General features: G+C 43.1%; 1 long non-coding RNA gene across 1 annotated transcript in view; it reads right to left on the reverse strand.

Annotated features, from left to right (window-relative positions):
- The window catches only part of LOC116070770, a 29,581-nt gene that overhangs the window by 13,807 nt on the left and 4,663 nt on the right, over positions 1–11,111 (reverse strand). Inside the window, exons 4-5 of the long non-coding RNA XR_004110555.1 lie at positions 9,633–9,725; positions 8,226–8,308 (exon numbers count right to left, since the gene is read on the reverse strand). This is a non-coding gene — a long non-coding RNA (uncharacterized LOC116070770). The remainder of the gene's footprint in view (positions 1–8,225; positions 8,309–9,632; positions 9,726–11,111) is intronic.

Raw genomic sequence — 11,111 nt, forward strand, 5'->3', positions numbered from 1 at the left:
TCTCTCTCTCTCTCTCTCTCTCTGTCTCCCCGCCCCCCATCATGACAAAGTAAAATGAAACAAAGACCACAGAAAGGAAGTTTGTGTCAGCAGCTGCACCTGGGTGTGCTGCCTGCCCCTGGACTGTGGCTGTATACCCAGTGACTCTTTGTTGGAGACAACTGATTTTCCCTTGGCCAGGAGGGATCAGTTGCATTCTTCTTTAGGGGTGGGCCCCTCCTGGTGCTAAGATCTCATCTGGCTTGAACCTGTTCACATCCTATGTATGTTTCCAGTCTCTGAGTTCATAGGTGCATCAGTCTTGTTGCATCTAAAAGATACTCTTTCCTTGGAGTCATCCATTCCGTCTGCCTTCCATCTTTTTACACACATTTTTAATCCTGACCTGGGGTTTCTACCTCACCTTGATCATTCAGTTCCTGGATAAAACAAACACACAACCTTTGTGTTTACCATAAGTTTTAATCAGCAGTAGAGCTGGGCAGATATCTACCTTCTCTGCTATTGGAATCTACTTTTCCTATCCATATCCCCGAGTTATTACTTACTATGTTTCATCTGGACTGCTCTTAACCTCAGGGCCATGGTTTCTTGACTTCTAACTTATGGCAGCTTCTCCTTACTCCTCTCCTTCTCCCCTATGTGGTTCTCTTCTGACCCTAAGTCCAGGAATCCTAAACCCCACCTATGTCTCTTCTGCCCAGCGATTAGCTGTTAGCATCTTTATTTACCAATCAGAAATAACTTGGGGGCAGGGTCACATATTGGCAAGGGTCTACACACTAACTCCAGGTTTTGGGAGAGATGTTTATAGCTATCACCCTGACAATAGACAGTAAGATCAAACCTCATCACCTCCTCTTGAGCTTTGAGGGAAGGTGTTGGATAAAGACACCCAATTAGGACTAGGTGCTCCAAGACCTCTCAGTCTCGCACACTGTCTGGTTCTGGGACATGTTGTCTATGTTGATCGATCCCCATCTACTGTAAGAAGCTTCTCTAACAATGTTGAGAGATGCACCGATACATCAGTGTATCAATATCTCCATAGGTAAATGTTTACAGCTCCCTCATTTCTAAATAACTTCATGTGGCATATCCCCAGTTAATGGTACAGAGTCCCAGAATCATAGAAAATACATTATCTTTACATAATAACTATTCTCTTTAAAGGGACTCTAGAGTGACTTCAGAGTTTCCGTTCCATTAGAAGGCAGTGTCCTCCTGAAGGCCTGCCTCCTTGACCAAGGGAGGAATGGAAGATACACTGTTGTGGAGAGCTGCGTTGGGCCATGCTTTAAAGATGGCGCAGGCTCCCGCCTTCTGCTCCCGACAGCAAGCGCTCTCAATGACAAGCAAATCCTTAATTGGCTGTGCTTGTCAGTCGCACCTGCTTACACATAAGAGTAGCCTATGTGCTGTACCTATGTAGCTCCCAGGGGTTGGTCGGGCAGGAGTACTTAAGCCTGCAGAAGAAGTTTTTCAAGGAACCTGATTAAAAACTGCTTGGAGGAGAGCTCAAGGAGTCGCATCTTTTTTGCCGGTCGAGAGAGGCGTGACACACTGTGGCTATCCCTACAACAGGAGGCCACCATACACAGCATAAGTAAGTCTCAGACTGTGGTAACTGATAGTTCCAACACAAAATGAGATTGGTTGTTTATAGCATTCAGTGGGTATATAATATGGGATAGTCCATAGTTTCCACATGGACATCCAGTTTTCCATCACAGGCAGCGTGGAAAAGAAGCAAGTGGATCTCTGTGAGTTCCTGAACGGTGGGTGATCTGATCTACATAGTAAGTTCAAAGCCAGCCAGAGTTGTGGAGTGAAATGCTGTCTCAACAAGCAAGTCAAACAAACCAGAACAAAATAAAAGACCCTGACTGAAGATTCCTGAGTTCACACCATGTTTATAGCCATCACCCTGACTGAAGATTCCTGAGTTCACACCATGTTTATAGCCATACGAACCTTTAAATCCAGTTCATAAAGACAGAGAGTCTATTAGTTATCTAGGGCTGATCATGTGGAGTTCTTGGTAGAGAGCACACAGAGATGTTGTAAGGTAATTAAAATGAGTATTTTACATTTGTTTATTTGATTATGTGTGTGGAGGTCAGAGATCAACTTGCAGAAATCCAGTCTGTCCAACCAAACTCAGGTTTTAAGGATCTTTACCCACAGAGCCGTCTCATAGGCCTTGAAAACATATGTCTTGACTTTGGTAGTGACGACCCAGGTGTGTAAGTCAAAATCTTTTCACCTAAATGAGTTAACATGGTTTCTATGATTACATTTGGACAGTAACTGAGATATTCCTAAAGACGGAGTAGAAAACTGCTTGGCAGTTCAGGAGGAAAATGCTTTCTGAGGAAAAAGAACATTTACAGCGTCATTAAAGGCTGAGAATGCTCTGTGACATGCATGAGAGCATTGCTAATTAGTGTCACACAGTCCAAGAATCACGAAGTTATATGCTGCTACATAATGACTATTCTCTTTAAAGTGTATCTAGAGAGACATTGTATTTCTAGTATTTTGGGGGAAGCCAACATTATCAAAACATTGCCCTATTTGAACATAAGGAGAAAAAAAGGAAGTTTCCAGAATCTTTCATTTTTTTAAAAACTAAATTTAGGTTTAAACAAAACAAAACAAATAAACAAAAAACAAAGCTGTTCTTAGCTAGTCACTATCCACTGCCACCAAGGCCACAACTAGATGCAGAACATACTTAAGGAAACATAGTCTATGACAGCAACTGTTCCTGTTATCCTAGATGCCGGCACAAGCATAAAACATTACACCCCATGTGTACAGACATGGTGCCACTTGAACATCTGCAACCTGGAAAAACTTCTAATGGGATGGAAACCAAGCATTTCAAGAAAAAAATCCACACCCCAGGGCTGCTGGGACTTCTAGGAAAGTTGTCGACTGGAGATTGGGCACACAATGTATCTTCAGCATCTAGAACTGACACAAAAACAGAGGAGGGGCCAGAAACAACAGGAAGTGCTCAGCCTCGAGGGAGAAGAGTCAGGACACAAATGAAAAACCTTCATTTCTTTGCTTGCTTTCTCCAACTGGTAGCAGAAAATAAATGATTAATTCCAAACACAGACAAGAGGAGTTGAAAGTATGTGCTGTACTTTGCAATTGCAGGGAAAAGATGATTATGTAGAGAAACTTGGAAATGTGCAAGAAAGATGGGGATATTTGGTACTGTCTTAGTCAGGGTTTCTATTCCTGTACAAAAAATCATGACCAAGAAGCAAGTTGGGGAGGAAAGGGTTTGTTCAGCTTACACTTCCACATTGCTGTTTATCACCAAAGGAAGTCAGGACTGGAACTCAAGCAGGTCAGGAAGCAGGAGCTGATGCAGAGGCCAGTAAGTTCCTTACTGGCTTGCTTCGCCTGGCTTGCTCAGCTTGCTTTCTTATAGAACCCAAGACCACCAGCCCAGAGATGGCACCACCCACAAGGGGCCCTACTCCCTTGATCACTAATTGAGAAAATGCCTTACAGCTGGATCTCATGGAAGCATTTCCCCAACTGAAGCTCCTTTCTGTGATAACTCCAGCCTGTATCAAGTTGGCACACAAAACTAGCCAGTACAGGTACCAAGGAACTCAGTACAGGATTTACACTAAAGACATGATCATATGTGAAAAGACTTACAGGCTTTCATAATTGAAATGATTAAAAAATGCAATAATATATCCAGTATCCTTTAAATGGAAAAGAATTAAGAGACCACCAGAAATTCAACAGTATGTGCATGCCAGAAATGTGGTATATGGTGTGCTGTGCATGTACACAGAGTGTACATGTGCACAGAATGTGCATATATGCAGGTTGTATGTGTGTGCAGAGTGTTCTATGTCTATACAGTGTTCTGTGCATGCATACAGAACGTGTATGTAAACAGGCTGTGCATGTATGCAGGGGGTGTGTGTACACAGAGTATGGTGTGCTTGCATACTCCTATAGACATACATTCATGCTAAAAGTGAAGTGAACTACAGAGTTAAACCACACAGCACTCCTACTTGTGTTCAAGACTTGTGTTTATGAGCAGAGGCCAGGAGAAGAAAATGATGAGTTACTGAACTTTTGTAATATTTTACTATTTTCGTAATAAAGAGAATAAATATTAGATTTTCTGCTTATAGGTTAAAAATAGAGCTGAACAAAGAACTAAAAGCTGCAGAAGAAACCACGTTCTCATTAAGAGACAATCAAAAGAACACAGTCCAGGCTGGGATTCAGTTGTAAAGGGCCAGTCTTATGAGCACGAGACCTGAGTTTGGATCCTCAGTATTTATATCAAGGCTTGGCATGGTCTCCGGTATGTTTGTCATCCTAGCACGGGGGTTGTGGGGAGAGATAGATTTATCCCTGTAGCTTCCTGGCCAGCCCATGTAGAGAACTGGAAAGAACCAGGTTTAGTAAGACTCCATCTGAAAAGGTAATGTAGAGAATGACCCAGGAAGATACCCAAAATTAACTTAAATCAACATAAATTAACATAGATGTGCACATGCCTGAACACTTACACACACACACACACACCATCATCATCATTCTCAAAGTTGGTTAACCTAGTAGAAATATTGCTTTGGCTTCATTTAATAAGACTTATGGTGCACAGTGTCATGTTTTGATACACAGACACACAGTATAGTGATTACCACAGCAAACACTCTGTCATATTTATCAACTTACCTACAGTTACTGGGTTTTGTGGTAAAAACACCTAAATATCCCCCTTTCACTGTGCTCTAAGTTCTCAACCTATAATTAGATCTCTAGACTTACCTTAGAACATTGAACCTTGAATCCTGACCTCAATCACACCCTTTGTGCACACACTCCCTGATGCTGGTAATAACAACTTTATTCTCTATGTGTCTGTGGTCTGGTAGATTTGTTTTGTTTTGTTTTTAGATCCTACATGTAAATGACATCAAGCAATATTTTTCTGTGGCTGACTTACTGCAGTTAGATTCATCCATATTGCCACAAATGTCCCAATCTCCCTTTATAAAGCTAACTAATAGTACAACGCGTGTCAAAGTCAGCAGACGTCTGCCCATCAGCAGACATGCCCGTTGTCTCTGTATCCTTGCTGTTATGCAAGCAGCCTTGACTATGGCGGCATCAGTGCCGCAGAAGGTGATGATCTTCTTCCCTAGAGTGTGTATCTAGGAAGGAGCTTGCGTGGTCATAGGGTGACTATTAACTTCTTTAGGAGCCCCCGTGTCATTCTCCAGCAGAGCTGCACCAGTCTATACTTATCAGTGGTGCATGCAAGCTCCCCTTTCCCACACTCTGATCAATACTTGCTACCTTTTGCCCTCTTAACAACAGAATTTGAACAACTGTGAAGTGGCCTCTCATTTAACTCTAACTTGTATTTCCTGGATGATCAATATGCCCCTTTTCACATGGACACATTCCTTGTTTGTGTCTTCTTTAGAGAAATGTCTACTTAGGATATTTCTCTTATGTAAATACAAAAATTAAATAGAAACTGCCTGAAGACTGTAAGCCTTAGCCCTCTAGAGAAACACGGAGAAGAGAAATATCTTGGCATTGTCTTTGGGGAGGGTTTCTAGATATTTTACCAAATGAACATAAGACAGAAGCAAAATTAAACAAGTGTGGTGTCCTAGTCATGGTTACTGCTGCTGTGGTGAAACACCGTGATGGAAACCAACACGGGGAGGAAAGGTATTCCTTCACTCACAGTTTCCTGTAACAGCTCACCATCAAGATCAGTGAGGGCATGAACTCAAACAGGGCAGGAACCCAGAGCCTATGGAGGGTGCTGCGTCCCAGCTTGCCACAGAAGGCTTGCTCAGCCTGCTTTTTTATAGAACTCAGGACCACAGCCCAGGGACGGCACCATCCATGATGGGCTGGGCCCTCCCCATCAATCAATAATTAAGAAAACACGCTACAGGCTTGCCTACAGCCTGATCTTATAGAGGCAATTTCTCAACTGAGGTTCCCTCCTCTCCAATGCTGTTAGCTTGGCAAGTCAAGCTGACATAAAGCTAGCCAGCACATGTGGCTATATCACGTTGAAAGAAACTTCTGCACAGAAAAGGAAATGCTCAACAGATTGAAACGACTATCCACGGACTGAAAGAAAAGATTCATGAACTATGTAACACATAAGGAGAACTCACATGAAGTAACAGGAAGGAAAAAAAAAATCCCAAAGAACTCATTCAGTCTAGTTGAAAACTTAAATGGCCAATCATATTTATGAACATCGGATTCAACAGTAGGAAGGAGAGTGCTCACGACTGTCAAAGTCCTGGCTTGGGTTGTTACTTTATCACTCACTAAATTCGGTGCAGTGTCAGGAACATGGAGCAACCTACCTGTGCATGCAAGAAGAATGACAGTGAGCTCCCAGCCCCCTTCTCAGTACCATTGTGGGAAGTATAGGAGACAGCACAGGTGGGTGTCGTGTGCGAGCGAAGCAAGCTTCACTGCTGTCATTGTCTAGCCTTCCCTCTTTGAACAAGGTCTCTGCCTCTCGGCCTCCCTGAGGACTTTGAACTTGAAATACAGCCAGTTAAGTATTCTGAAACTTTAAAGTGTCTGGGGATAAGACCCAATAGCATAAGTTCAAGTCTACCTAACCACTCTTAGGACATTGGACTGTCTATAAGTAGTCAGTAAGATGAAGATAAAAACACCAGAATAAGCCGGGCGGTGGTGGCGCAGGCCTTTAATCCCAGCACTTGGGAGGCAGAGGCAGGCGGATTTCTGAGTTCAAGGCCAGCCTGGTCTACAGAGTGAGTTCCTGCACAGCTGGGCAGATGGCACACTGGAGTGTGCTAGCTATGGAGCCCATGAAGAGAAACCCAGGGTCATGGTCACCTGTGCACTCTCAGCAAACTCAAACTGAAGATTGACTGGAAATGAAAGTGGTCTGTCAGCCCAGAGACTCCAACAGCAACCCCACATATCTTTCTTCCTAAAACTTTTCACTGTGCCTTGCTACCTAATGCTAGGGTTCTACAAACTGACCTCCAGTCTCAAGACTGGCCAGGTCACAGCACAGCTCCTGATCTATTTCCAAAAGGATTGCCTTGGTGTCATTCTGAAAGTGGCCTTTCTCGCCTCTGATGCAAAATAAGAGATTTCTGATTTGTTTGCTGATATTGTTGGGTGTTCTAAATTCATTTATTTAGCAAACATTGACATCACACTCCGTTTGTACCAAGCACTATTCTTAGCACCACACAAATGTTCCTGACTCCATCCAACTCACTGCTGCTTCTGACAGTGACATTCTCACAAAGAGACTGCTGCAACTGTCAGTGTCTTTACCACAAACAGGAAACAGCCTCATCTGCTCCCCTCCAACTGGTGTGGGGGAGCTGCAGGGGGTACACCATAGTGTGCTGTGGGGGCTGGGGAAGGGGTTTTATCTTGATGGGATGTAAATGGCTTCTATCCCATCCCTAGGGAGTCAGGTCATTAGAAAATTTTTCCCTCTTTGAATTGATCCCACTTCAGGCACTGAGGGGACACTGGCCACCCCACCCCCTGCCCATTCCTCCCCTTCCAATAGGCTTGCCTGGCACATCAATGACAGATCTTCTCGGTGATACAGATGTCTAGTTTTCAAAAATCTTCAATCAAATTTCACTCCCTCGAGCCCTTTTTCTCCTCATTCTTCCTTATTGGTTAACACCTTGGTAATAAACTGGTGTCCAGACTGTATCATTTTATCACTTTCCGCTCCCCTCCCAGGTGGTGTTTACTGTGACTGTAGGGCTTTCGGGGCCTCTGCTTTACACTGGGCATCTGCTTCCAATCATTTATCTCCAGGTTCCTCACTCTGTCCTGCCTTCAACCTGACTTATTTTCTCCCTTAAATTTCCACGCGTCCCAGATTCCTGTCACCTTGTCTACTTGGAATGCACACCCACTCTTGTGGGTTTACCATGACCTGGGTCTTAATTCTCCAGATTCAGTGGAAGGCATGAAGAAATGTTCACAGGAGTATTTCATTAATGCGGATGAATGAGATATCATTTACTGAGCACTTCCCATGGCCCAGGCACCAGGCTAAGCATGTTCATACATGCTTATAAGATCACACATGATCTTATAGTAAACCATGAACTGTAGCTACTATTTCGACTTGATTTTTACATAGAAAGAAAGCAAAAGTTTAAACATGTTAAATTTACCAATCTCAGTGTGGTAGAACTCAACCTCTGAGGCATTCACAGCCAGCCTCAGCTACATAAGTCTTGTCCTCAATGAGACTGGTCTACAAGAGATAGATAAATACATAATTAATAACAAAATGAAATAAAATAAATAAAGATACTGAGTGGGCAGACTAGAATCCGGACCCAAATTCTGAGATTAACTATTAAACTGCATGTGTTTAAAGTATGCTTTGTCTTTCAAATGTACTGCAGAGATTAAAGCAGGGAGCCCTGTTTTATAAACTATGTTATAAACAAAATCAAAACTGAAGGAAGTTTAAGAAGTTATCTATCTAGCTCTAGCCTCGTTTCTGAGATGAGGGCCCTGAAGCAGATAAAAATGTTTGCTGAGTATGGCTCTTTCTACCCCATGACTTTAATGCTATACTGAAGGGTGGCTTCCTGGGAAATGACCTTCCCTGAGCCTCAGTGGCTCTCTCTAAGGCCTTAAGGCCAGCCCCATAGAGCTGCTGCGTGTAAGTTGCAGAGTCCTGCATTTCACCCTCCCTGTGTTACCAACACTGTCATCTGTCTGTCTGTCTTTGACTGAGAAATGACCAGAGCCCAACTTTCTTCCCGCTTGGCCTGAATTGCAGAGATGCTGCATTCTCCCTATCGATACCAGCCCAGCCCTACCCCCAGTTCTCTCTATTCCCTATGCCTGCTTCTCTCCACTTCTCAAACCAGTGATTCTCAAAGGGCCAGGACATGCTACACATCCCCGAGGCCCTAGATAAACCCCCTAGGCCAAAATGGTCTCTTCCCTCCTCTGAAAGATTTCCCATGTCACTCATTTGTCATTTATCGCACTCGCCCTTGTATCATCTGTTCGGTCCCTTTTTGTGTAAGAGCCCGGCTTGCCTTGAGGGCAGAGATCATATCTTATTCATCATTGCATCCAGCACAATGCCTAGCCTAAGGCCCACAACAAAATAGGTGTTCTATAAATGTTGATTGATTTATTGTACGTGGAAATGAAAATGACTCCCTTGCTTCTATGGAGACCCAAGCAAAGAAAGTAACTTTTCTTAGAGCCGTGAGGTCAACTTAGAATACACATTTTCAAGGACTCAAAGAAAAGTAATTGGAAGTATTTGTACTTATATGAACATGAGTCTGTCTGTCAGTAGTTGAAATGGGCTAACACAGGTCAATATGATATTAAACAGACAAGGACAAATGAATAGTTTCTCCACAGACTTGGGCAGTTAAAGATACTTTTAAAAAGCAGTTCTATGTGTAGGTGTGTTTTGAAAATTAGACAGATTGATCATCATCAGATTATAAAAAATAGAAAAACCTGAGGCTCACTGTCCTGAGACTCTCTAGGTCATACTCTTTCTCATTTGGCTTTGGAAATCCTGTGAAGATGTGCAGACCTACCTTCCTGACCTTTCTTGTCGTAACATCTTGGGTTGTGAGGAGGCAAAGCCTTAGCTTTTCTTGTAGATGGACTTACAGAAACTCAAGAGAGATCTATAATCATGAAGAAGATTATTTTTGTTATTTATCTTCCCTTGATACCATTGCAAGATGTACCATTACATCTTGAGATGTAGGCCTGTTGGTATGCTTATTCTACGTAGGGAGTGACTAATACATGTGTGAGGTTGGCCTCTCTACCTCGTACTTCCAGAAGGGCAGAAGGGGAAGAAACAAACACTTGTGGAGTATTTTCTAGGTGCCAGTCACTGTGTTAAATGCTTGTTCAGGTTCCAAATCCCAACAGATGCATAGTCAAGGTGAACTATGTTTGACCTGCTTCTGGAACCTCACGAGTAACATCTAAGGGACTGTTTCATGACATGAACACCTCTGGGCTGTCTTCACACTTTTGATCATGCCTGTATTGGAAAGCCCAAGTCATGCCAGTGTTTGCTAGGGTTTCCAAGTGATTTGTCACCCAAAGTTCACATACTGGAGGCTTGATCCTTAGAACGGCAACATGGGGAGATGGTGTCATGCTTAGGAGGGAGGGGCAAATGCAAGCTGGCTGTCATGGGAGCATTATCATCAGAAGAAATGAATGCATCAAGTTAGTTCTCATATAAAGTTCCTATAAAGCGAGACTACCCCATGTGCCTGGCCCTTTCTGCATATGGTTGCTTTTCTTTCAGTTTTTATGACAAGTTGTGCCACAGCCAAGCCAAAGTATAGTGAATGTTGTTTGGACACTGTAGTCACAAGAATCATGAACAAGACAGACATCTTTTCTTTACTAATATTCAAAGCAGTCTTGGTTATTTTGCTATAGCAAGAGTAAATATAACAATAAACTTATATTCACTTTTAAGGCTTCTTATCCCTGGATTAATTAGGATTCTACATGACTTCCAGTGTTCTCACAATCTCACAAGGTTAGGCTTCCCTTTCATCATAAAACTTGAGTCAGCTTCTAGAATGCCTAAGTAGAAGTTTATATACAATAATGATGTATGTCTCTGTCTTAGTTAAGGTTTTACTGCTGTGAACAGACACCATGACCATGGCAACTCTTATAAGGACAGCATTTAATTGGGCCTGGCTTACAGGTTCAGAGGTCCAGTCCATTATCATCAACATGGGAGCATGGCAGCATCTAGGCAGGCATGGTGCAGGAGGAGCTGAGGGTTCTACATCTTCATCTGAAGGCTAACAGAAGACTGGCTTCCACAGGCAGCTAGGAGAAAACTTTCAAAGCTCCCACAGTGACACACTTCCTCCAACAAAGCCACACCTCCAAATAATGCCACTCCCTGGGCCAAGCACATTCAACTCCCTGGGCCAAGCACATTAAACTCCCTGGGCCAAGGACATTCAACTCCCTGGGCCAAGCACATTCAAACCGCCACAGTTTTCTGCTTGCTGTTTTTTCCTTTGGGC

The sequence above is a fragment of the Mastomys coucha genome, unplaced genomic scaffold, assembly GCF_008632895.1.
Source record: "Mastomys coucha isolate ucsf_1 unplaced genomic scaffold, UCSF_Mcou_1 pScaffold22, whole genome shotgun sequence".
Taxonomy (NCBI): Eukaryota; Metazoa; Chordata; class Mammalia; order Rodentia; family Muridae; genus Mastomys; species Mastomys coucha.